Source organism: Apostichopus japonicus, chromosome 17 (genome assembly GCF_037975245.1).
Source record: "Apostichopus japonicus isolate 1M-3 chromosome 17, ASM3797524v1, whole genome shotgun sequence".
Classification (NCBI taxonomy): domain Eukaryota; kingdom Metazoa; phylum Echinodermata; class Holothuroidea; order Aspidochirotida; family Stichopodidae; genus Apostichopus; species Apostichopus japonicus.
This window is the reverse complement of record NC_092577.1, coordinates 6628933-6652418: the sequence shown is the minus strand read 5'-3', so window position 1 is coordinate 6652418 and position 23486 is coordinate 6628933. Positions and strand designations below refer to the sequence as shown.

Below are 23486 nucleotides of genomic sequence, written 5' to 3'. Positions count from 1 at the left end.
AATCAGATGTGATTTAATTCCTTGTTATTTGTTGTTTACTATGTTTATCGTCATTGATTTGATAATAAACCTGACTAGGAGGACATTCCTCTATGTCTTCTACATCTTACACGATGATTAATCTACTTCTCTCCATAGGTTTTATCGGTACATGCTGCCAGACACTATTCCGGTAGGATCCATTCCATCATCCTTGAAGTCAAGAAAAGTGAAAGGTATTGTCACCATGTCGTCATAATGGACACATTTCAAATTTCTTACATATATTTAAAGGCTTTACCAACCAGCCAACTTTGTGAATTTCTTTTGACATATAGAGTGTTGTTGATTCACATAGAAGAGAGTAATGGATCAGCAACACATGATTGCAATTTTAAATTAAGGAGACACCCAAAACAGAGTCTTGTGACAGTGGACAACAAATCGAATAATATAAATGTAACAACACTTAATATTGCTAAGCTTGGTTGATTTAAGAGATAAGTCATATTCCTTACATTTCGCTCTTTCGAGATCACTGCCCTATAAGATGAATTTGAGACTAGCAATCAAATCAACTGATGCTTTAAATCTCTTTCCGAAAGGAAGTGGAATCATACACTTTGGGCAATTAAATTACACTGCGGCAATTATTGTGTAAGGTTTTGAAGTAATGTTGTGCTCCTCGGAGTCTGTCAACCCCCCCCCCCCCCCCAGACAAACACACAAATTTAAACAAATCCACACCTCCGCTTAAAACCATTCTTTCAATCTGAATTGCAGAATAAAGTCGCAAAGTTTAACTTAATTCTTGTGTAAGTTCTGCAAACGAAGTTTTTTTCTTCTCTGAAATTGCCGCAAAGTGTATTAAAACATTAACGAAAACAAAACAGAGACCAAACATGTATCGGAACTGTTGGTAATAGATGTACCGTAATAGGAATATTCTAATGTGTAGCATTACCATAAAGACTTTATAAAGGCAAAAATAAGACACTCGTTCTGCAGTGTTGTACAGGAACAGAGGGTCGTCAAAGCCGACATGATATATGGGTAGGAGGTGGGGGGGGGGTCTATGGTGCTTCCCCAGAAAAAGGGGAAGTTAACACTTTAAATGATACTTCTGAGGTATAGTTTGACATATATTATGTCCAATATCTAAGTCGAAACGCAACATTGTGCTATAACTACTCTGAGTTAGTTTGAAACGCGTGTAGTGTTTTTTTTTGGGGGGGGGGAGGGGGACATCCCATCACTCCCACGATGGGCGCTTGACAAGAGTAAAATCTATATGTATTGGCAAAAACTAACATCCATGCATGATTTGCCTGATAATAGTATAAATAAAAGTGGGTAATGATATGAGGGAAAGCATTTAGATTTATATGTAAATTTAAAACCATATTTTATGTATTTGTACACTTCTATAGACGAAATCAAGCAGGGAGGTATATAATGGTGCGTCACTCATTAACTGTTCCAGAACTGGCACCTATTACTTTTGTTTCACATAGTTGCCATGGCAACCAAGCAAAATTTGAGTTAAATTATCAGTAGACATTTAATTATATATTTTCCTCGTCATATGAACATCTTTTGTAAATCCTAAAGTAAAGACTGAACGTCTAGTGAGACTAATATGATACTGAAAGAGTTAACTTACGCTGTACTTGGAAACAGGAAAATATAATTTCACTATTATCATTTGAGAACGCGACCTCGAAGTATACAAACGGGGTGTGGGGTGTCAAACCGAGTCCCAGAGAAAATCAAAACTCGGTCTCAAATGGATGCCAAGTCCGTCGACAAATTGCAGACAAATTTATCATGGTCGTACACTTACGAAAGTAAGAGTTATCATACAAAAACGAAGAAAGGAAAACATAATCGGTCTGTCTGTTACTCCCTTACGTCTATATTTCCCCAAATTTTGATAATATTAGGTAAATAAAATGCAGCATATTCCTGATGCTTGGCCCTACTCCTTCACCAGGGCCTTGCACTTCAATCCGCTGAAAATTGAGCACTTCTCATAAATAGATTTCAGTGTTTCACAATTACTTCAATATATCTGCAAAACGCTGCAGCGTAAGTACAACGGATCCCCAACCAGCCTGCTTGGAATAAATTCTAGAGAAATATTATTTATTTATAACATGTGGTTTCCGAGGGGCTTCCCCTAGTGGAACCAACCAGTGCTTCAAATATTTTCCAGAGAAATTTAATTGCTCTATCTTATGTACACGTAGTGGTTGTGGTTGGACTCGCTATAAGAGACCAAGAAATATTAGAAATGCTGCTTTTTCACTGGGCGTTACCCACCAGACCCGCTTCCGGGCTCTGAAGAACGTTCTGTATAAAGTTGAGGTTAAGCTTCTTCCTGACAACTATTTCTCAAAATTCTGCAGCTTCTGGGGATGTCGCATAAAAAAAAATATCTAATTTACATTTTTTAGTCTGTAAATCTGCAAAGCGAAATGCATAGAAAAGGCTTTATTTTGGATCTGATAAGTATTAGGTACATTTTCAAGCTATTGTAACCGAACTTGTATTGAAACTTTGAAAGCTATCCTTTAGTTTAAGCTGTATTAACTGTTTAAGAAATGTTATATTTCTTTGCCGGGAAATCCCCGTTATCCTCCTAAGTTGTTTACTATGACGTAAGCAATTGTGACCTTTCGGTCCCCGGAAGACTGGTGACCGCAACTCTGAGGCGGTGTACTTTGAAGTAGAACATTCTCGTGCGCGTAAACTTAAGCCTTGCTCAGGCTAGTATAAAATGAACTGATGGTACGTGCAGCGTGAGACTCTTTGACAAAATCTCTCAAGACGTCTACGTTCGGTACGTTTTCATATCATTTACTACTATCCAAGTAGGTAGGTTTCTAATACCACGTCACCGTGTATAACTGTCCATAGATATTGTAAGCGCTCAGAATACCATTGAATACATTTGTGAGTTGTAAGAATATTGTTAGCAAACTGCGCTATTGCACTGAGGGAGATTACCCCCAGTTATTTGGGAGTTACGTTATTGACCGACTGTTATCATTTTACGTTATTGAGTATTGCGCTCTGAACTGCGTGACAATGTGTGTACTTTAGTAGAGATCAGTGTTCTGCTGTGATTGGATATATTTCAGTTCGTCCGTAAGTAGGAACATTAGTGAATAGCCTAGGTCAGCTATCAGAAAGATACATTACTGCCATTTAGTCGATCGATTGGTTCTTAGTATATTTACATCGATTAACGGCATTGCAGACACCGTTAAGTTAAATCTGTAGCTTTGAATCTGTTTTCATATTTAGACGCTGCGTTTGGCGTTCCGTTTATCGCCGCGTTATATGTTGCGTTGTACGCTGCGTTGGGCGCCGCGTTGTACGTTGCGTTAAACGCTGCGTGTGGCGCTGCGTGTGGCGCTGCATTGGACGTTTCGTTGGGCGTTGCGTTTAGTGCCGTGTTCTGCGCTGCGTTTAGACGCCGCGTTGATGAATTGCGTTAACAATTACGTTCAGCGTAATCAAGGATAAGATTAAGAGCATTTAATGAACCTAGTAAGGAGACGGAAGTCTGAATAAACGGTACCACTGTGCCACGAGCACTTTAGCATCTTCTCCATTGTCATCTTTTTGTCGAAATTCTCTTTCACCAACCCCATCATTAAAGACTGCCCTACGAGACAGGGATATGACGTTACACTATCAATATACATACTGTTTATCGATTTGATACAGTTTCACATCGGTATTATATACTTGATGAGGTAACGATGTATACTTTACTTCATATAACGCGTAGTATCTGTCGCAGTTTGAACTTAACATTTTCTTTGAATTTCGCTGAGATGCTAAAATTTCCTAAAAAGATTCAATATGTTTGAGTAAGTCAGCTTACTGTGTTTCTAAGAGTATCCATTGACCTTGCAAGTAGTAGTTAAGAGAGCAATTCAGAGTAGATACAATTCAATTAGTCTTTTTCATCGGTCAACGAATAAATTCCAAAAAAAATATCAATCATGTTTTCTTATTGCATGTTCAATTTTCTTAAATAAATATGATGCTCAAAAGAAAGTATCCATCCTTCGCTTGGATCAAGTAAACTGCCATGGATGCACCTATGTGCTGCAGGCCATGGTAGTCTCTTATGAAAAAGAAGTTACCGTGGTTATTCAAACTAGATACGTGTTTCTAGAGTTAAGTGGCAATGAGCATTTGTCATATCGTCACCAGAATTGTAACTGAATCATAACCGTAAAACTAGGGACCTGCTTTTAGTAATAGCAGGTGGGTAGTTCTGGACCTGTAAAACGGCCGGTTATTAATAGAGTGCGCACTGCATTTATCATATCTTTGTAAGATCGGCTGCGATAGCCTAGGCTCGCATTCAAATACCGTAATCAGAAGAAGTAAACAAACAGAAACAAAGGGACGTTACAATGGCCTGTTCTATTTCAATTCAACACTTATTGTAATTGTTATACAATTGCTGCTGATTTTTCTGTTTAGTTCGTGTTGTAGTTTTGTCACGGCCTTATTGATGATCTGAAAGACAAACCACGACACAAAACATAATTTATATTGATATAGCATCTTCATTAATATGTGTTTGCACGTAAGTGTTGTTTGTCTCCATTGACACTTCTGTTGATAACATACTTTAATGTTGGTTTCTTAAAACTTCTAAGAAATTTGGACAGCGTTTTGCTCAATGTTACAATTGTGCATGTCAAGTCATAATAACACGATGTTAGATTATACATACCTTACTCCTCCAAATAAGGTACTAGTAGAGAGATTGATTGATGTTTTTCGTCTTAATACAGTTGAAAACAAACATACCTAAGAAAGTGACTGGAAACAAGAATTATTAACCTTAGTTTACACAACTGAAATACTCTCAGGACATTGGAAATGTGACCACGTGATTATGACGATGATTTGTCTATAGGCTTGTAGCGCCATAAATCCAAATACTATTTTTTTTTCTATTATCAACATTTAAATTACTGGCTGTCATGATCAGTTATGGCGTCACTGATGTTGAGTGTTCTTTGATAAGTTCATTCGTCTAATAGATGATTATTCTTGATCTGAGCATCGAATACTCGACTATCATGATTTGTTTTCTTAATTTAGTTTAATATTCACTCCTAATTGAGTTGTTTCACATGTGTTTTGTAGGATAAGTATACAACTGATCAGTTATGCTAATGAGATGACAACAATTCTATCCTGATTGGTTATGTAACTAAGAGGATATTGGTCGTAAACTGATCAGGTATAAAACCGAGATGATAATGATAGTAAACTGATCGGTAATCTTACTGAGATGTAAGGATTGTAAACTCATCCTATATATTAAACAGATGATAATGATAGTTAACTGATAAGATCAAACTTAAGGAATCAACCAGATTGATTTCTCAGCTGATATGAAGGTATCATTGAGGGCCAACATAAATCCGGTGAATATAATGTTTAATATTTCAATCCCGCCCCCTCCCCTCCCCCCAAAAAAGAGAAGTTTTAAATTGCACTTGCATTTTTATCAATTTCGTTTATTTTATTCATTAGTATGGAACTATCGAAGGGATGGTAGTCGTAGCCTGAATCTACAGACCGGTCTATGGCAGGTAAGAGATTGTGCTCCTTTCTTACAGCTATTGCTCATAATGCATTCTGGTGCAACGTAATCTTTTGCGATATTCAGAGAAAAGCGGAATTCAGATCGCCGTGTAAGAAAGAAGAGAAAATTGCGAGAGTAGAACAGGGAATGGGGGGGGGGGGGGAGGGTGGGTGGACGGTCTTGATATGCGAGCATTGTTTTTCATGAATCTTATTCAGCCCGTCCAACGATTAGTTCTATATTGAAACACTCGCACAACTTCCATATCAGTGAGATAGTATTACTATTATGATGTAATATTATCAGGTACGTACGTGATATTTATTACGTACGTACGTGGTATGCATTACATACGGTACGTACGTAATAATTACTACATTTTTACGTAGTAATGATCACGAACGTTCGTAATACGTTTGTACGTAGTAATTATCACGTACGGACGTGATAATATTACGTACGTACGTAGTATTATTACGTACGTACTGTTGCGTTTAGAGCCATTCTCATGATTTACGTTGTACTAGACCGTTTAACTGACCCTGTATCTTACTGTAAAAGCTCCCTGGTTTTAAATAGACATGGGCAGTTGTTTCTGTTGGTGTGAGACGTGGGCCTTCCATGCATGATTTTAACACCAATAGATATATTACTATAAATTGTTGGTCTTGATTAGTAATAGGCTAATCAAATTAAATTTAACTATTTCTATTGTATTTTGCGAAGTGGTCAAATGCACAGAATTGGTGATGGGGGAAATTTGAAAGTTAGTAATAGGAATAAATGTATGGGAAATTTGACTCTAAAAAAGTTGGTTTCTATACTTTCGTAATGTTTCAACTCAAATAAAGTTGAGAATTAAATCACTGGGTAGACATTTTAATAACATTAAATAAAGCTTCATGTTACGTTACAGGTTATATCTTTGAACAATACATATAATATGCACACATAACTGGATAGCCCTGCAACTAATTAAAATATGTAGTTATGTTGTTACAACCAATGACTGCTACTCCCTGGTGAGTTATTCATCGTTTAATCAAATTCAGACAAGATTGTGTCCCACAAATTAATTGCCATGTTTAATTTGTTTGTTTCCAAACCATTCAAATCCATGCCTACTCTCATCTAACCTGGTGTGATTTTGGTGAAATAAAGTAACATTTGGTTTTCAAGGTTCTTATCTTTCCATGATGATATTCTTTTCTTTGGAATTAATCTTGCTAATGGATTAACTTTGTTCCTTAAATTTCTTCAAGGCATTTCAAGGATCACTTGCTTAAATTTTTATTTATCCATATTAGTGTATACGTGACTGACATAAGTGTATGGGTCCAGCAGGCTTAGATATAATGAAAGGACGGGTCTGGTTTTTATTTTAAACCAATAAACTCTAGTATATTCTTCTGAATGGTAATGCTTGCCATGGTCTTGGTCATTTATATATATGAAGGGAAGAGAAGCTATTTTCATTAATGACATTGCAAGTGTTCCGATCTAATACTCTTTCTGTTTTTCCCCTTTTTTTGGGATTTTTTTTTGAGGGGAGGGAGTGGGGGTGGTGGTGATTATTGCATTCGTGTTAAATGGCAGAAATCAAATAGAAATTCTGTGGTAGTATGTGCAGCTCTACTAACCCGCTTTGTTGTTCTGTTGTACGGATACCATGGTAACCAAAACATATGCAATCACTGGATAAAATATGAATATAAGACATACAGAATATTAGACGATTTTAAGGAGTTAGGATCCGGGGTGGGTGGAGGGGGGGGGGGGTTGGAGTGGAGTTGTCCCAACTACGGTATAGTCGGTACCTGGTAATCTGATTTAAATATTTATTTATAATTTGTCATCGGCTAATTTTTTATTGTATCTTGATAATTATCTTCAATTGTTAAGGATATTATATTGCCACACCTGTACCTTCCAGCCTCATTCATTGCTTATCTTTAGTGTCTAATATTGGGTGGATAGTTGAGGGCGCCAAATAATACAGGAAAAACCCACACATTTAGTGTCATGGATATTTCTTTGTTAAAAAAATTACTTTAATCTTCCCTGGTGGACTGAGGTAGCATCATGTTTTCAAGTCCTTTGCTACCAGCAGATTGTAGCTAAAACAACACAAAGTACAGAAGTACACTTTTGCTATACTTTTTCTTCTAAGTTCAATCTTACTCAATTATTAACTCAAATTTATCAAGGTAAATGTTTCTGCGACGGTTCCACGTACAGTAATGTGTATAGGACATTAAATACCTGTAGTTTGTATCAGAAATGAGGATGAACTGGTAATGTAACGGATGGTGACCGATGCGAAGCAGCGCGATGTAACTTTGTATGGTTTTAAAATCATATCAGAAAGTAGTTTACATTGCCAATTATTTGTGTGGGGAGTGCATAGATAAACAAATTGCTTGTGAACATCAGACTCACCGTTTTCCAGAGTTCAAATGCTGGACATTTTAGCGAATGATATAAATGAAGGAAGAGGTGATACGTGTATTCATAAAATGAAAGCAAATTGAAGACTATTTTGTAAATTGTGAAATATTATGTTTGTGATTTGGATTAAACTCTAAAAAAGATCTTGCAAATATATTTTTTTCAGTGGCACCAGATTCGCTCTGTGGAGTAAATTATTACCGATGATTCGGTGGAGCTGTGATTAAACCACTTCTCACGCACATTTACACAACAAGACTATCATACTAGTCAGTATGTGGGGGCATCAGCATCGGAACTAAAATCAGACCTATTACATATTTCATAACTAGCTTCACCTTTTTATTCATGCAATAGTTGGGACTGAAGTTGTTTCTATTCTCATCGCCTGCTGAGACTAATTACAAGCGGTCAGATTCATAGTTCCTACATTAATATTGCTATAGCGTTGTACAAATAACATGACTTGTATACTTAGAGCTTCCGTAAGACATATCTAACTAGAATCTATTACAAAAGCCGCATATATTGTTCATTTCATTTCCGTTTTCATCAGTAAAAATATAAAATATTTATAAAGAGGAGAACAGAGACAAAGAAATATAAAACATATGTACATCAATATGAACGTAAAAAAAGAAAAGTAAAATCTGATTTTTTTCTTTTTGATACACCAATATTGATGATATAACTATCCCTCGCGACTAAAATAGTTTAAGCAATGCTATAGCTGAAACATATACCTTTTACGATGTCATGAGAGGAATTTGCCTGAAATACAGGCTACGCCGATTTACAGATACGACTGTCTAGTATTATATATATATATATATATATATATATATATATATATATATATATATATATATATATATATATATATATATATATATATATATATATATATATATATATATATATATATATATATATATATATATATATATATATATATATATATATATATATATATATATATATATATATATATATATATATATATATATATATATATAATATATATATATATATATATATATATATATATATATATATATATATATATATATATATAGGAATAACGGAAAAACTGTTAAACAACTATGCTGCATTTAGAGAAAGGCTGGATCTCGAGTGAGATACAATAATTGAATTAGGTAAGTGATTGGAAGTAAAACAGCCAATGTTTGGTTTTTGCAGAGCTTTCGAGCAAAACTAGCTCTTCTTCAGTGCATGATCACCGAAAGTGACAAGGAGTAGCAGGAATTGAAACTGTTTTATAGAGAAGATGTCGGCATGGTTGTAAAGGCAAAGCGACTTACTGATTTCTGCTGAATAGAGCAGAAGTTTTAGAAATTCGGATTATTTTAATCCGCGTCGGATTATTTTAATCCGATTCCGTCGTAATTGTAAAGGAATTGTTTTGGTTTATCTGGGACGGCAAATCGTTTCTGATGTTTAAACCGAATGGTGCCGTGGTCTTTAGGTTTAGTTCCCAGAAATTTTCTTTCGCTTTGCTAGATTTATCTGTCCAAGAATCGTTCTGGTCAATGGCAATAACACGCAAATTCTCAATTGAATGATATTGGAGATTGAAGTGATTTGCAACAGGTTGGTAGATCTTTTTTGTTTTGATCGCCGATCTATGTTGTGTCATTCTCATTCTAAGAGTGTTTTTTGACTCTCCAATGTATTGTAAGTTACAAATATTGCAGTAGATGAGGTAAATGACATTTTTGGATAGGCAGTTAATTTTGTGCCGAATTTGGAACGTGCGTTTGGTTTCGTTGCTCTGAAAGGCCCCGGTCGAATCGACAAGTAAGCACGTTTTGCAATTTTGTGTACAGGGCGATGATCCTGTAGTTTCTGTTTTGCTTTCCCCTAATGGGGTGTCATCCCGAAAGGATGCCCGAACTAAGATATCCCGTAGGTTGCTGGGTCTTTTAAAAGCGGTGACAGGTAATTCTGGGAATACTGATTTCAGGCGTTCGGTGCCTTGAAGTAGGTGAAAATTCTTCTGAATGATATTAGCCAGTGGTGGGAGACCAGGGTGGAATTCAGTAACCAATGGTACCCTTTTGGAACTGGTTTGACGAGTTTTGTACGTCAATGTTTCCGTACGGGGTTTGCTTTTAGCCTTTTTGATGGCATTTTTAATAGTACCCCGAAAATACTGTCTGTTTAGGAGGTGTTGTGACAGTTCTTTAGTGCGTGAATCAAAATCGACTTCAGAGGAGCAAATGCGTCGAATGCGCAACGCTTGACTGTACGGAATATTTCTGGTACAGTGACGTGGATGGCAACTGCTTGGTAAGAGGTAGTTGTGCTTGTTCGTGGGTTTATTGAACAAGTCTGTTTTGAGTGAACCATTTTGTAGGGTCACGGTGGTGTCCAGAAAGTGAACGCCATGTCCAGAAAAATCAGCAGTGAATTTGATAGTGTGATGAAACGAGTTTATGTCATCAATGAAGAGTTTTAGATTAGCCTCACCATGGGTCCATATCATAAAGATATCGTCAATGTAACGTAACCACGTGTGTGGTTTCAAGTTTTGTCGAGATAAAAATTCTTTCTCGAGGTTTCCCATAAAGATGTTGGCAAAAGACGGTGCCATTTTGGTACCCATTGCGGTGCCATGAATTTGGAGGTAGTGTTTGTTGCCAAATACCAGATTATTGTTGGTCAAGATAAGTTGCATTAATTCGGCCAATTCTTTCTTCGTGGGGGTTTTGCCACGTATCGGTTTGAATGCTTTTGTGCAGGCCGAAATGCCCTCTTCGTTAGGGATATTTGTGTATAACGAAGACACATCCAAAGTAAATAACAGAGAAGATAAGGGAAGATTTCTTATTTCCCCAATTTTCCGGATGAAATCCGTAGTGTCCTGCACATAGGACGGTAGGGCCGAAACGAGAGGTTGGATGAGGAGATCCACGAATTTGGAAATTTTTTCAGTCGCTGTGCCATTACCCGATATTATGGGCCTCCCGGGATTGCCTTCTTTGTGAATTTTAGGCAGAAAATAAAAGCGACCAGGTTTGGGGTCGTTTTCCAGGAGGTTTTGGCCTAACTTGCGGTCAATGGAACCGTTAGAGACTATCTTTTGGATGACTCTTTTCACGTTTTGTGTGATTTCTTGAGTTGGATCAGAATCCAGGAGTTTGTAGTGTTGAGGGTTGCCGAGTAGTCTGTTGGCTTCCTCTCTGTAGAATTGTTTGCCCATAGCGACAATTGCAGAACCCTTGTCGGCTGGCTTGATGACAATGTCATCGCGCTTCCGCAGTTCATGAATGGCCTGTCTCTCAGTTTTGTTGAGATTGTCGCGGAAGTCTGGGGCGGAGGTGTGTGTTTTGACATCCTCTTCAATGGCCGAAATAAATGATTCAAGAGGCGCACAATGGGCCTTGGGTGAATTCCACGAGCTTTTTGGCTTAAACTTGGAATGCAAGTCGTTGGTTTCTTGCGTGGTGTTATTGCCATTTTCGTCGGCAAAAAATTCACGGAGACGTAAGCGTCGATAGAACAGATTTAGGTCAAGAGAAAGTTTCTGAGCGTTTACTTGCCGTGGTTTAGGGCAAAAATTTAGACCTTTGGAGAGTAGGTTTGTTTCTCCTGCCGAGAGTTGGCAATCAATGGTAACAACTGCACTTTTGGTGGTGTTGCATGCGGTCTGTATCTCTTTCCGACGGAATCTGCGAGACCTGGTTCTTTTTGAGGTTTCAAGTTGGGTTTCACCAGAAGACTTAACTCTTTGCGTGACATTATCCCTTTTCAATTTGTGACATTGTCTTGAAGCTAGGGTATGTGAGAGGTTCAAGCAAATTTTGGAGATGGAGTCAAGCTTTCTTTCGAACTCGTTCTTGGGGAGTTCTTTTTGCAGTTTTCTGGTTTTGGAATCAATTTGCTGGCTAAGTTCGTGAATTGTTTTGCGATAAATACTTATTTGCACAGCCATTAATTCAAGCGAAGCATTCTTAAGGATGCCTTTCCAATTGGCAAAGCTGTCGCTATCAGAAAGTGGTAAACCAGCACGGACCTTGATTTTAAGTCCTTTTGGTACCGTTTTGTTTTTACGGTATAGTCTGTAGTTGGAAAGATGATGCCGATACCTTACCCGTTTTTCGGAAAGGCGTCGAAGCGTTTTCAAAGTTTCAAAGGTGCTCTCCATTTTGAAGCATAGTTGGATCAATTAGATACCAACAGTGAAAGATATAGATAGGAATAACGGAAAAACTGTTAAACAACTATGCTGCATTTAGAGAAAGGCTGGATCTCGAGTGAGATACAATAATTGAATTAGGTAAGTGATTGGAAGTAAAACAGCCAATGTTTGGTTTTTGCAGAGCTTTCGAGCAAAACTAGCTCTTCTTCAGTGCATGATCACCGAAAGTGACAAGGAGTAGCAGGAATTGAAACTGTTTAATAAAGAAGATGTCGGCATGGTTGTAAAGGCAAAGCGACTTACTGATTTCTGCTGAATAGAGCAGAAGTTTTAGAAATTCGGATTATTTTAATCCGCGTCGGATTATTTTAATCCGATTCCGTCGTAATTGTAAAGGAATTGTTTTGGTTTATCTGGGACGGCAAATCGTTTCTGATGTTTTTATATATATATATATATATATATATATATATATATATATATATATATATATATATATATATATATATATATATATATATACATATACATATATATATATATATATATATATATATATATATATAAATAAATGTCAATATTACGAGGTATTCATCACCCTTTTATCATCCTAGGCTTTGTACTTTGTTCAACTTTCTGTTGGTGCTAGAAACTATGAACTAACTCTACTACCCCTTCTCGCTTTCAACACCCTTTCATCTGATGTGGAATCATATTCATGTGTCTCTAAGCAGCCATATCCGTATAATATTATTAATTTAACATGAAACGAAACCTTATTCAACCGTTAATGTTTAGATAAATGTGTACGCATTTATGAAGAGTTAATAAACGCAATAACACGTTGCACTTAAGGACATTATTCTGATTCAGTAAAATTAAACCAAATTCAAGACAATCGTTCACAAAATCCATATAATTTGCCTAACTATCGTAATAGCATACTTTCTCTGGTTTGATTTGTTATTTATAAATGAACATATCAAGATGTAAAACACAACTGCCGTAGAGATTAGAATGGGTGGGGGTGGGGCGGGTGGGTGGGGGTGTGGCTAGGTTTTCATACTGAACTAACGATAATAATATTTAATAATAGGGTAATTTGTCCACGACGAGGAGGTATTTGTCCAGAATGTATGTATCGTACAATACAACATATACATTAGAAGCCCTTGTGACGAGGTATGGTACAAACAAAAAGGGGGTGCATTAAACCACAATAATTGAGGTCTCCCTTCCACGCTCTTACTCCCGCACTGATGCAGGGTTTATTATATTTCATGATATTTTTCAATGTTTACAGATCTGGACTAGTCTAGTTAATACTCCCCGTGTGTATCTCATTTTAAGTGTTCATTATACAACTGCATTTCCCAAACTTTTTTGGATATCTCTACACGATCAACAATACGATATAAACAGAATATCTAAGACGAAGGGGAATTTTAGGAGGGGTAACGAATATGATGCTCTGTGGGCGTATAAGATTTTGCTTTATTTTTGCCATTACATCGATCCAACAACGACGTTCTGAGTTCTACCTTTGAATACTGCCCTCTTTTCCCCTCTCGTCATCTTCTCTGTCGTTCATCGTTCCCATCATCTCAGTGAGTAGCTCATCATAATTACGTCACTAAGTGTTAATGACGTCACTCAGTGTTTGATGACATCACTCACTGTTTGATGACGGGTTTAAAACTAACATTGTCCTCCAAATAAAGATGATGTATTTATTTATGTTATTACGTCCGTGCATCTTACAGTGACGAGTCTGTCTCCTATATTGACTTTAGTGTGCTCAATACAGATATGCGTTTACCTGCCAGGTAAAGTTTACTGCGATATTTGTGAACATATATCATTCTAATTTATATGCATTTTTTGCTTCAACTTATCATAGTTTCCTAAATACAATTTCAAAATCTCATGAAATTATTATTTCTCTTCCATTCAGAAATGTGACGTACACGGTAATCTACCAGGAGAAGAGGTAAGAGATACATAGATTCATGTTCCTGTTAATTTTTAACAGTAATTTAGTAACAGGCAGGAGGTGTCAAGTACTGTGGAAACAAGAAATAAGACAAAAAAGTATTATACTTTGATTCTCATCAGGCAGGAAAGGTTCATAATTGACGTGTATCGAACAGGGAATTTAGATAGGCCAGTTACCAGTTTATATAATGTAATGCTGATAGCACTGTTCCCAATGTCAAGTGCGGCCTAAATAATCTTCCTTCCACACACAGTCAGAGAAATACTAAACAAAGAAACGGATAGACTTTCAAATACTACAAGGTTTAGTAAAATGTTATGGAGCGTTACAAGCCGACACACATACACACTCACAAAAAATTGAAATATTGCTTTTGAAAATGTCAGCCTCCGGTAGATGCTTAATGATTATTTTATTTTATTTCACTCTGCTGATGTGCATATCACTAGTTACTAGTTCAAAACGTATCAAAGAATTTCTTATAGTAAATCCTTTGTTCATTCACTTCTTCACGAAACATAGTTCCACATAATATAAACTATTAAAGGAATTGATTTTTATTGGAAAAGTCACTTTTATTGTTACATAAAAATATATTAATATCATTAAATGCCAGATGATGATTCAACAGTGTTACTGTATAGTGTATCAATTTTCTCAACACACGAAGGGCCAACTCTAGAAGTATATATACACTAAAATCTCTCATTATTCTCTACTCCGGTACTCTTTGATATTCAATCATTAGAATCATTCTCTGGGGTCGGGGAGGGGTTAAATATGCTTTAGGGTGAGATAAGCTTCTCACAGAAATTCCGTAAACGATGCAGTAAAGTTTGCATATAAGCATCATCACATACTTGTCAAACAGGATTACACTAAATATTGAAATTGAAGAGATAAACTGGTCCTCCATATTGGTAATGTGAGTATGAGTGAGTCTAGGAGCAAGATTTTTTACTGGGTTGTGAATGTAGCCACTGGGTTATGTCATCATTATTATTCATTGTGATACTAGAGCATTCACTGTGGCATAAAATGACTACCTCGGAGCGAACTGTTGCTATTATATGAAATATAAGGAAACTAGAAAAATATGAACAGTTGATGTTTTAGTGACTGAGTGATGACGTCATACCGTAATCCTTACAGAGTGGATTAAATGGAGGGGTCGGGGGGGGGTGCATCAAGTCAGTTCCAATTTGGGTTCCTTTATATAAAATACATGACTACATGGTGTAGGTAGCTAATTGAACTAGGGTTGAGATGAACCTACTTGCATGAGCGTTGACTCTCTTCCAACATAAAGTTAACAGAAAATAATAGTTGAGCGATATACCTACTACCCAAATTTGTGTCAGTTCAAAGCCGCAAGTAAGATTTCGAAAGATTTACGCTGGTTCATATCTCAATTAATTGATTATTGTTTTACACAACCTGTTACAGTTAATATTTTAAGGTGGTTTTTATTATGTTTGTTACTATCAATATGAAAGCCAATTTCGGAATATTCTACCAAACCTTGTCAAAATGAGCTAGCAATGAATTACAATAAAACATCTTTTTTTCGTCAACATGAAATTTTATTTTGGAATATTGAATTAAAACATTAATCTTTAACATTTCGTTGCCTAAACACATTTGCAAACAGATGACACATATAACACCAACTGAGGAGGTTACATTTGCTTCTTATTCTTATATTTTAGATTATATGTTGTGAAAACCTGAATAATCCAGCAAACAAATAACGTTCTTATGGGCGCATAGTATCGAATAATGTCAACGTTTATCCAGATGAACATGAGAACTGATTTCAAGGCACGTTTTATCTGCCTTCCTAGGGCCCGTTTAAATTCTTTTCAAGTACGACGGAAGCTTACACGAGTAGCTAGGACGTATTAATGCTACATAAAGTATTGTACATACGAAATTGTACTAAGGGAGTTGGGTGTGTACTCACCATGCAGGCGACGGATCGGTCGTCGTATTTCTCCTAAAAGAAAATACTGGCTTGTAGTTCCATTGTGTGAAGGCGAAGGGAGGGAGGATTCGTCCGACTAAATTATTTAAACTAGAATATGTTACCCAAAGTTGGATGAAGAAGTAAATGAACCCTAACGCCCACCACACATCACCCCACCCCATGCCGACGTCTCTAGACCCACCAACTTTCTTCGGCGGAGTTTAAGTAGTCACTCAAAGTTCAATAGTTGTAATACATCTTGATATATTGCTTCTGTAGACATATTAGACATAACTGTAAGGTGTAACCATGGATATACAGGAACAATATTAATGTATTACCTAGATCTATAGCTATTTTCATGTTAATGGTTAAAGGAAGCTAATTGCCCTTGCCGGTTGAAGATTAAATCGTCAAAAACGATTAAAAATATTTTTATAAACATCGACCATTTTCACCCTTCAACGTCCGGATTGCCTTTCGTTTTGAATTAAGAATCGCAATACTGATACTGTACAGAGAAACTAACAATATAATAAGAAATTAAAAGTAGGATATATTTCGTGTTTCATGAGACATTCATTCAGTTCTTTCAGAATATAGAGACATCATAATATAAATACATACATCTTTTTCGTTTATACTTTATTAATTATGCGACTCCCGTGCATGGAGACCGTATGGTTTTAAGTATTTTCGATGTACGTGGAGTAGAAACTATTCAGAAATATGCGTACAAGAATAACAGGCGGATAGACATAGCGCACTTTAATAAGGATGAACTTTGTTTGATTAAGTTATGTATGGCTATTGGTTTCCCTTTCTTTATTCCATAAGCAAACAACAGCTTATCTTCGTGAGACAGCCTTACAGTTAGTCACATTCAACATGGATATGAAGATCATCAATGGGGGCAGTTGATAACAAAGCTGGTCAAATATAATTGCTCAACGTAAATGAACAATATACCTAAAAATGGAATTATGTGAGAGTTCGTGTTATCTGCTGATAAGTTACTATCACATTTTCCTCCTTATATGTATATAACCACATGTCCATCTACGTCTGTTGAGTAAATGGAATGTTGTTGTACCACGGATCGCTTGCCTCTTGAATTACAAACAAACTGATGTTTGTATATTGCTTATATTATTGAGCTCAAAATGACATCAAAAGTGAGCTAATTAAAACAATAACAATTTTAATGATCTTATCACGGATCTTAAACTATTCATCCTGAGTAACTGTTCATATACTTTGGCAATTATTCTTAAGAGTAATTGACTGATAGCAAGAATGATGGTGTTATATTTCATAATTATATTTAGAGAGAACCTAGTAGATAAAGGGAGCTGATTTATGCATGATAACACTAATGTCATGATGGTCTAGCGATAGATCGTAATGATGAATAATCGTATCAAATTATTTGCTGCTTGTTTCTGTCTGGACCGTATCCATCGCATTTTGTATTGACGCCTTAATATGACTTAATAGAACAAAAAGCTACAATTGAAAAATTAATGAAGAGGCTAAAATAATGTGATTTCCTTTAAACATTCGACTAATCTGATTCTACTATGTTGTATAATAGACAGTGGGAGCATAGTAATACTAAATCACTAGTATTATGTTGCCGCTATATGGAAGAGTATTTGAGTAGATAAGATTAAGTGTGAGAATGAATTGTATGGTGACATTAGGCAGAAGTATTGTCTTAATATGTTATAGTCAAAGTATTGTCTAGTACTGTCTTCATATGTTATAACAAAACAAATTGGGTTCTAGTTCTCCTTCCACAGCTAATCATGTTTTCCGTAAATTCACCTTTATAATAAGCTACATTTCTGGAATTTTCCCTTTGATGCTAAATTCATGATGACTCCCCTGTGCAGTCCTATAATTGTTACTGTTACTTTTAACTTGATATAAACAACATAACACCTCTGAATGATATCCAGTCTATCTAGCAGGTGTTGCCATTTATAATTTGTAGCATGGATCTCCGTTAGTATGTGTAGCAGGTGACGCCTGTTAATATGTGTAGCAGGGATCTCCGTTAATATGTGTAGCAGTTGATGCATATTATTATGTGTAGCAGGGATCTCCTTCAGTCTATGTAGCAGTTGATGCCTGTTATTATGTGTAGCAAGGATCTCCGTTAGTATGTGCAGCAGGTGATATATGTTGTTTGTGTCATCCCTTCATTAACTGTAACAGTTGGTCGAGGTGACAACACTTTTAAACAGTAATAATTTGTTTCTTTCTAGGTTACATATTTGAACTAGAGTTATCTTCACGAGAAACAGCAGACTATATAACGTGTACTCTTCCAGAGAGAGAGAGGGAGACCTGTTCATATCTGTTTTATATTGTTCTGTCGTGTTGGTTTTCGGTTCTAACTTCAATTGGAATTTTCACTTTTTCAATCTGTTTTATCGCTTTACGTTTCACCAGTGCTTTCAATAGTTTTTTGATCTCATTTTCCTGTATATTTCTGTATATGGTATATGTATTTACTGTTTTTTCTATTGATTGTTTTTGTCATTGTATTTTCTAGAATGTTTGTAAGGCCCACAGATGCATCGCGCGTAGTGCGCTATATAAGATTTATTTACATTACATGACATTATAGAGAGGTGGAGAGAGGTGGAGGGAGAGAGAGACAGTTGGACAGAGAAAGGGAGAGATATGGAGGGGGGGGGGGAGAGCAGATAGTATGACATTCGTCTCAGTAATGTCTCTGGAGATGCCATAGCAGACTGCTTTATTTACCAATCAATAGTCATAAGCCAAATTGGCCCGTCGACCTCCTCGAAGATTATACACATTATGAGGTTCACAGCACTTAATAATATTAATCCGACGTCTGCCATCTGCAACCAGCTGGTTTGCAGAACGACCGGACCATCTGGTTAAGTTGTCGATCCAACGCATATGTGGACGGCCTGGATTGCGTTTGCAGCCGTAAGGTAAACAAAACAGTACAGCAGAAGTTAGACCTTCACACTGCACTGCGTGTCTGCACCACTTAGCTTTACGTCGAAGAACATTTCCACAAGAGAACAACCAACGTCCCTAATCTTTGTGTTCAACTCGTCATTTATCATAGGTTAACCGTGTTTTCCTTCCTGATCATTGATCATATTTACAAGTAGATATTAATTATCAACGATGCTTGTCTTTTAGTTTGAAATAACACTGAAATAAATCTTGAGAGGACCTTGCCTTCCATTTCTGCTGAACTCATTATTTTTTTTTTGTAGACACGTGACGTATAGAACGCATTAACTGCTACTTCTTCATATAGCGTTTGTTCAATCACGTGACATATGGAACGGATATGCTGCTGTTATATAGACATAGAGAATGTGTAATCATGTTCTTTATCATATAGATTAAATGACATTACGTAATATCATAGTGAATGTGGGTTATGATCAATATATGAATTTACAATGACTAACTAAAGCTTAATAATGCTTCGAATGTTAAATTCCTTGTTACATTACACGGATCAATTACTGATATCTTATATAGTGAATGTATAATTCTTTATTACATTACACTGATTAACTAGTGATAATTAAAATAGTGAATATGTAATTGTAATCGCATGCTGCCCTAAACGGACTCTCAAATGTAACATTGTAATATAATTTATGATACTTTTGCTGCATTTTCTCAGAATTTACTACGCAGTTAGAGTTCAACTGATGTTACGTAATGATAATTCTATACTGATGTTACGTAATTGTAATACAATACAGATTTTACGTAATGGTAATATCATACTGATGTTACGTAATGGTAACACCATACTGATATTACGTAATGGTAATACCATACCGATGTTACGTAATGGTAGTATAATACTGATGTTACGTAATGGTAACACCATACTGGTGTGAAAGTGGATACAATTTAATACGGTAGCTATAAGCACTTACCTTCAACATTTATAAGCAGACAAAATCAAGAAACAAAACAGAGCAAATGTAAGACGGCACAGAGCTTGACCTCTGCGAAGACCTGGGATTACCCTCCCGGGAGAATCAACCTAACTTAGAGTCCACCCGGTAACTGTGATGCACCCTGCGGACGCAAGCACTCTGTCCATTGAATTCCTAATCTAGAAGGCCTCTAACCCCTCACCAGAGCCAAGGCCTTCTCCCAGCTAATTAAGTCATTCTTGTCAAAGGGAACTTTTTTATTGAAATATTCCAATCGATGGGTTTCGCCTTACTAACTTAAAGTTAGGAAACTTATATTTCATATTTTTTTTTACCGCTTTCAGCGTCCAAGACGGATCAGAATAATCACTTTGAAATTCGTGAACCTTTTTAGGAGGGAGGATGGGTGGGGATTGATGTGTCTTCAGATCAATGTGATATCAATTGTATATCTTTGACAGAGAATAACCAATTGTAAAGCTGGTTGTATAATCTACCAATGTAACTTCTCAGTCCAATGATTAAAACTTCAATGCTTACTTTTGTCTTCCGACAGTTACAATAAAACCATTTTTTTTTTAGTGTCTGCGTTTTTTTCATAAAATAATCTTATTGAAAATTCATCGAATGTGAGACACTGTGATATCTATCATAGGTCAACAATAGCATGCTACACTATAACTGATCTGTTATATCGAATTGTCTTTCTGAAGAAAACAAAACGAAGGACGTTTTGGTGTATATCGAACTTCAAGACATTTCCAGTTAACATGAAGTCATTTACTTAAGTTTTTTTTTTTATTTAGCTTAAATATTTCCTGTAACAGTTTGTTGTTACAAGTAATGACAGTTTATGCATTATTTACATTCACTTACAGCTACTAGTTTTAGTTTTTATTTTTTTTATTCGTTTTTGTCGGGGTGGGGGTGCTCTGCGCTTTTTTTTATATTGCTATTGCCTTTAATTATGTTTCAATGTTCATTCTGTAATCGATATATTTTGAAGCCCACTGTAAACACAATATGTGGTGGGCTTCACGATGACGTGTATATTACGTAGTATCCTGATCATTACATAACATTAATATATTGTACATAATCAGTCAATTTAAAGGTAATGATTGGCTTTCCATTGTTTTCTCCTTTATCTTATCACTACGCGAGCTAGACGTTTATATTCATGAATACTTTATAGTTATGTATCTTCCTTAAGTTCCATTACAGCCGATTAAAGACAATCCAGTGACGAGTCTGTTACGTCATTCAATAATAATTCGAACAAGATAATGACAATCTGAAAATTTTCTGTACTGAAGCTTGAAATCAATGATCGTACCTCATATATGGTATGTCTTGTAGTTTACTCATGGCTGAGACCAATAGTAGTTCAACAATTCACTCGAAACATTTGATGATACGTTTAATAATTGCAAATTATTTCAGAATATTTTACACAATGTAAGAATTGCATGAAAATATCGTTATTTTGTTGTAACCACGTCTTTTCAGTTTATTTTGTTTGCTTTAACTGCCCAAGCTTTAAGAATCTTGCAAGCAAACAAACAGATCCATTCATTTTATCCCCTCGTTTTGCACATATTATTGTACCCATTTCTGAGGTAATCTTCTACTAACAAATTGCTAAGAAAGGAAAATTTAAAATTAACACTAAATCTCCTTTCATGAATAGATGTTTTAATTTGTATATGTTATATCCGATATAGCACATTGTTTATATATAATTCCGTTATTTGCGATCTTTCTGTTGTTCTTTTCTTCATTTTTCCCTTTTGGTTCTTTTGTAATTTCTTGTTTTCTTTGTTGACTTTCTTTTACCGTTGTTACCATCCATGTGATTAAACAAAGGTAATTAGAGATATGTGTGTATAATGAACATACGAAATGTGAAATCATATAGTTGGTTAGCCATACAGTTCGTATTCGATTAGCTGTTTCACGTGATTAACTTAGAAAAGTCAATATTTGCTAGTCATTCCGTCATCCTACTAGAGAGTGTTAACACGGACCTTACACTATGTTTTGTTGCCTTAATTTCAAAGAAACCTTATATGTACCTGACATATTAAGTGTGTTGCAGTCTGGTATCCATTTTGTAACTTAATTGTACCAAATTCATATGTAACCTGTGACTAGAAAAAACATCGGAAATAAGTTTGATTTGACAATTTTTACTCTAATTGTTTATTGTATGAATTATATGGTGGTTTGAAAGGCCAAGATGTAGACCGACTGTGTCAGTACTGCACGACATCAGAATAAAAATTGTATATTGTTTTCAGTTTCAGACTTTCAGGAAGTTGTCGAGTTGTTGCTTTGCAATAAACTTGACAACACATCAAACATATGACTTTGTCGAGTTGATAAGTCATGCTAAACTCTTAGTCTTACACTCACATGACACCTTGACAAAGAATATCACATTGTTTGAATGACGTGTTATATACTTAAGCAGTAAGTCTATAGCTTGTTTGTCCCTTCAGAACCGCCGTGAAATTGCGATATCGACTAAAAAAAAAAAGGAAAAACAAATAGATCAAAGATTATGTGTTCTGTTTCCTTTCTTCGTCTGCTTACTAAATTCTACTGCAGTGTTAATCTTAGCACATGTACTAACTTGAAGATTTAATCTAAAATATTTGTAATGACAACCAAAATATTTTTTTTTCCAAACTTGGAGTTATCCTGAAAGGTTCTGTTTAGTCTATAAGTCTATACAAATGTCAAAGTATTTGTAGCCAAGTGTCTTCAATATGGTTACGTGGAGCAGGTTCCTGCGATTATTTCCTAATTTTTATTCTCGGTAATTGTTTCATGAAAGTATAGGTCCTTGATTTGAGGATGCGCATTATTTGTATTGTGTGGCTCTAATATACATACTTTCATGAGCACTCCGGATTGTTTGGCGTTCCATGTAAATGCAAGCACCCATGAATATGTGATGTAACAATTGAGATGGCTGAGGTCATCTTCAACGTCATATTTCCTCAAACTGTAACCAGATGAATTTGTATATTTGTTATCTTGATTTGGAGGTTAATTACGACCAGTACGAAAGCATAATATGTAACAGTCTCGACATTTCAATGTACAATCAACCTAGCTTATTTTGTATTCATAACCCGGTAAAATTGTTTCAAACGACTACCTTTCAAGAAATGATGAGGATAAAATATTGTTCCCCTTTTGCCTTCAAGTGACCTATGATAGAGTTTTTGTTTGTAAACCAGTTTTGTGGTCTGCAGTAAAACAGATATATCGTCTCGTTAACAGCATCCTAAGCAAGAGATAGTTTGGCAGACTGATACAAAGTTCAATGATGGGGTTATGATTTCTTC

At 35.8% G+C, this 23486-nt stretch overlaps 1 protein-coding gene across 1 annotated transcript in view; it reads left to right on the top strand.

The window, feature by feature from the left end:
* The window catches only part of LOC139985115 (NLR family CARD domain-containing protein 4-like), a 373980-nt gene that overhangs the window by 72989 nt on the left and 277505 nt on the right, over positions 1-23486 (top strand). The window lies entirely within an intron of this gene.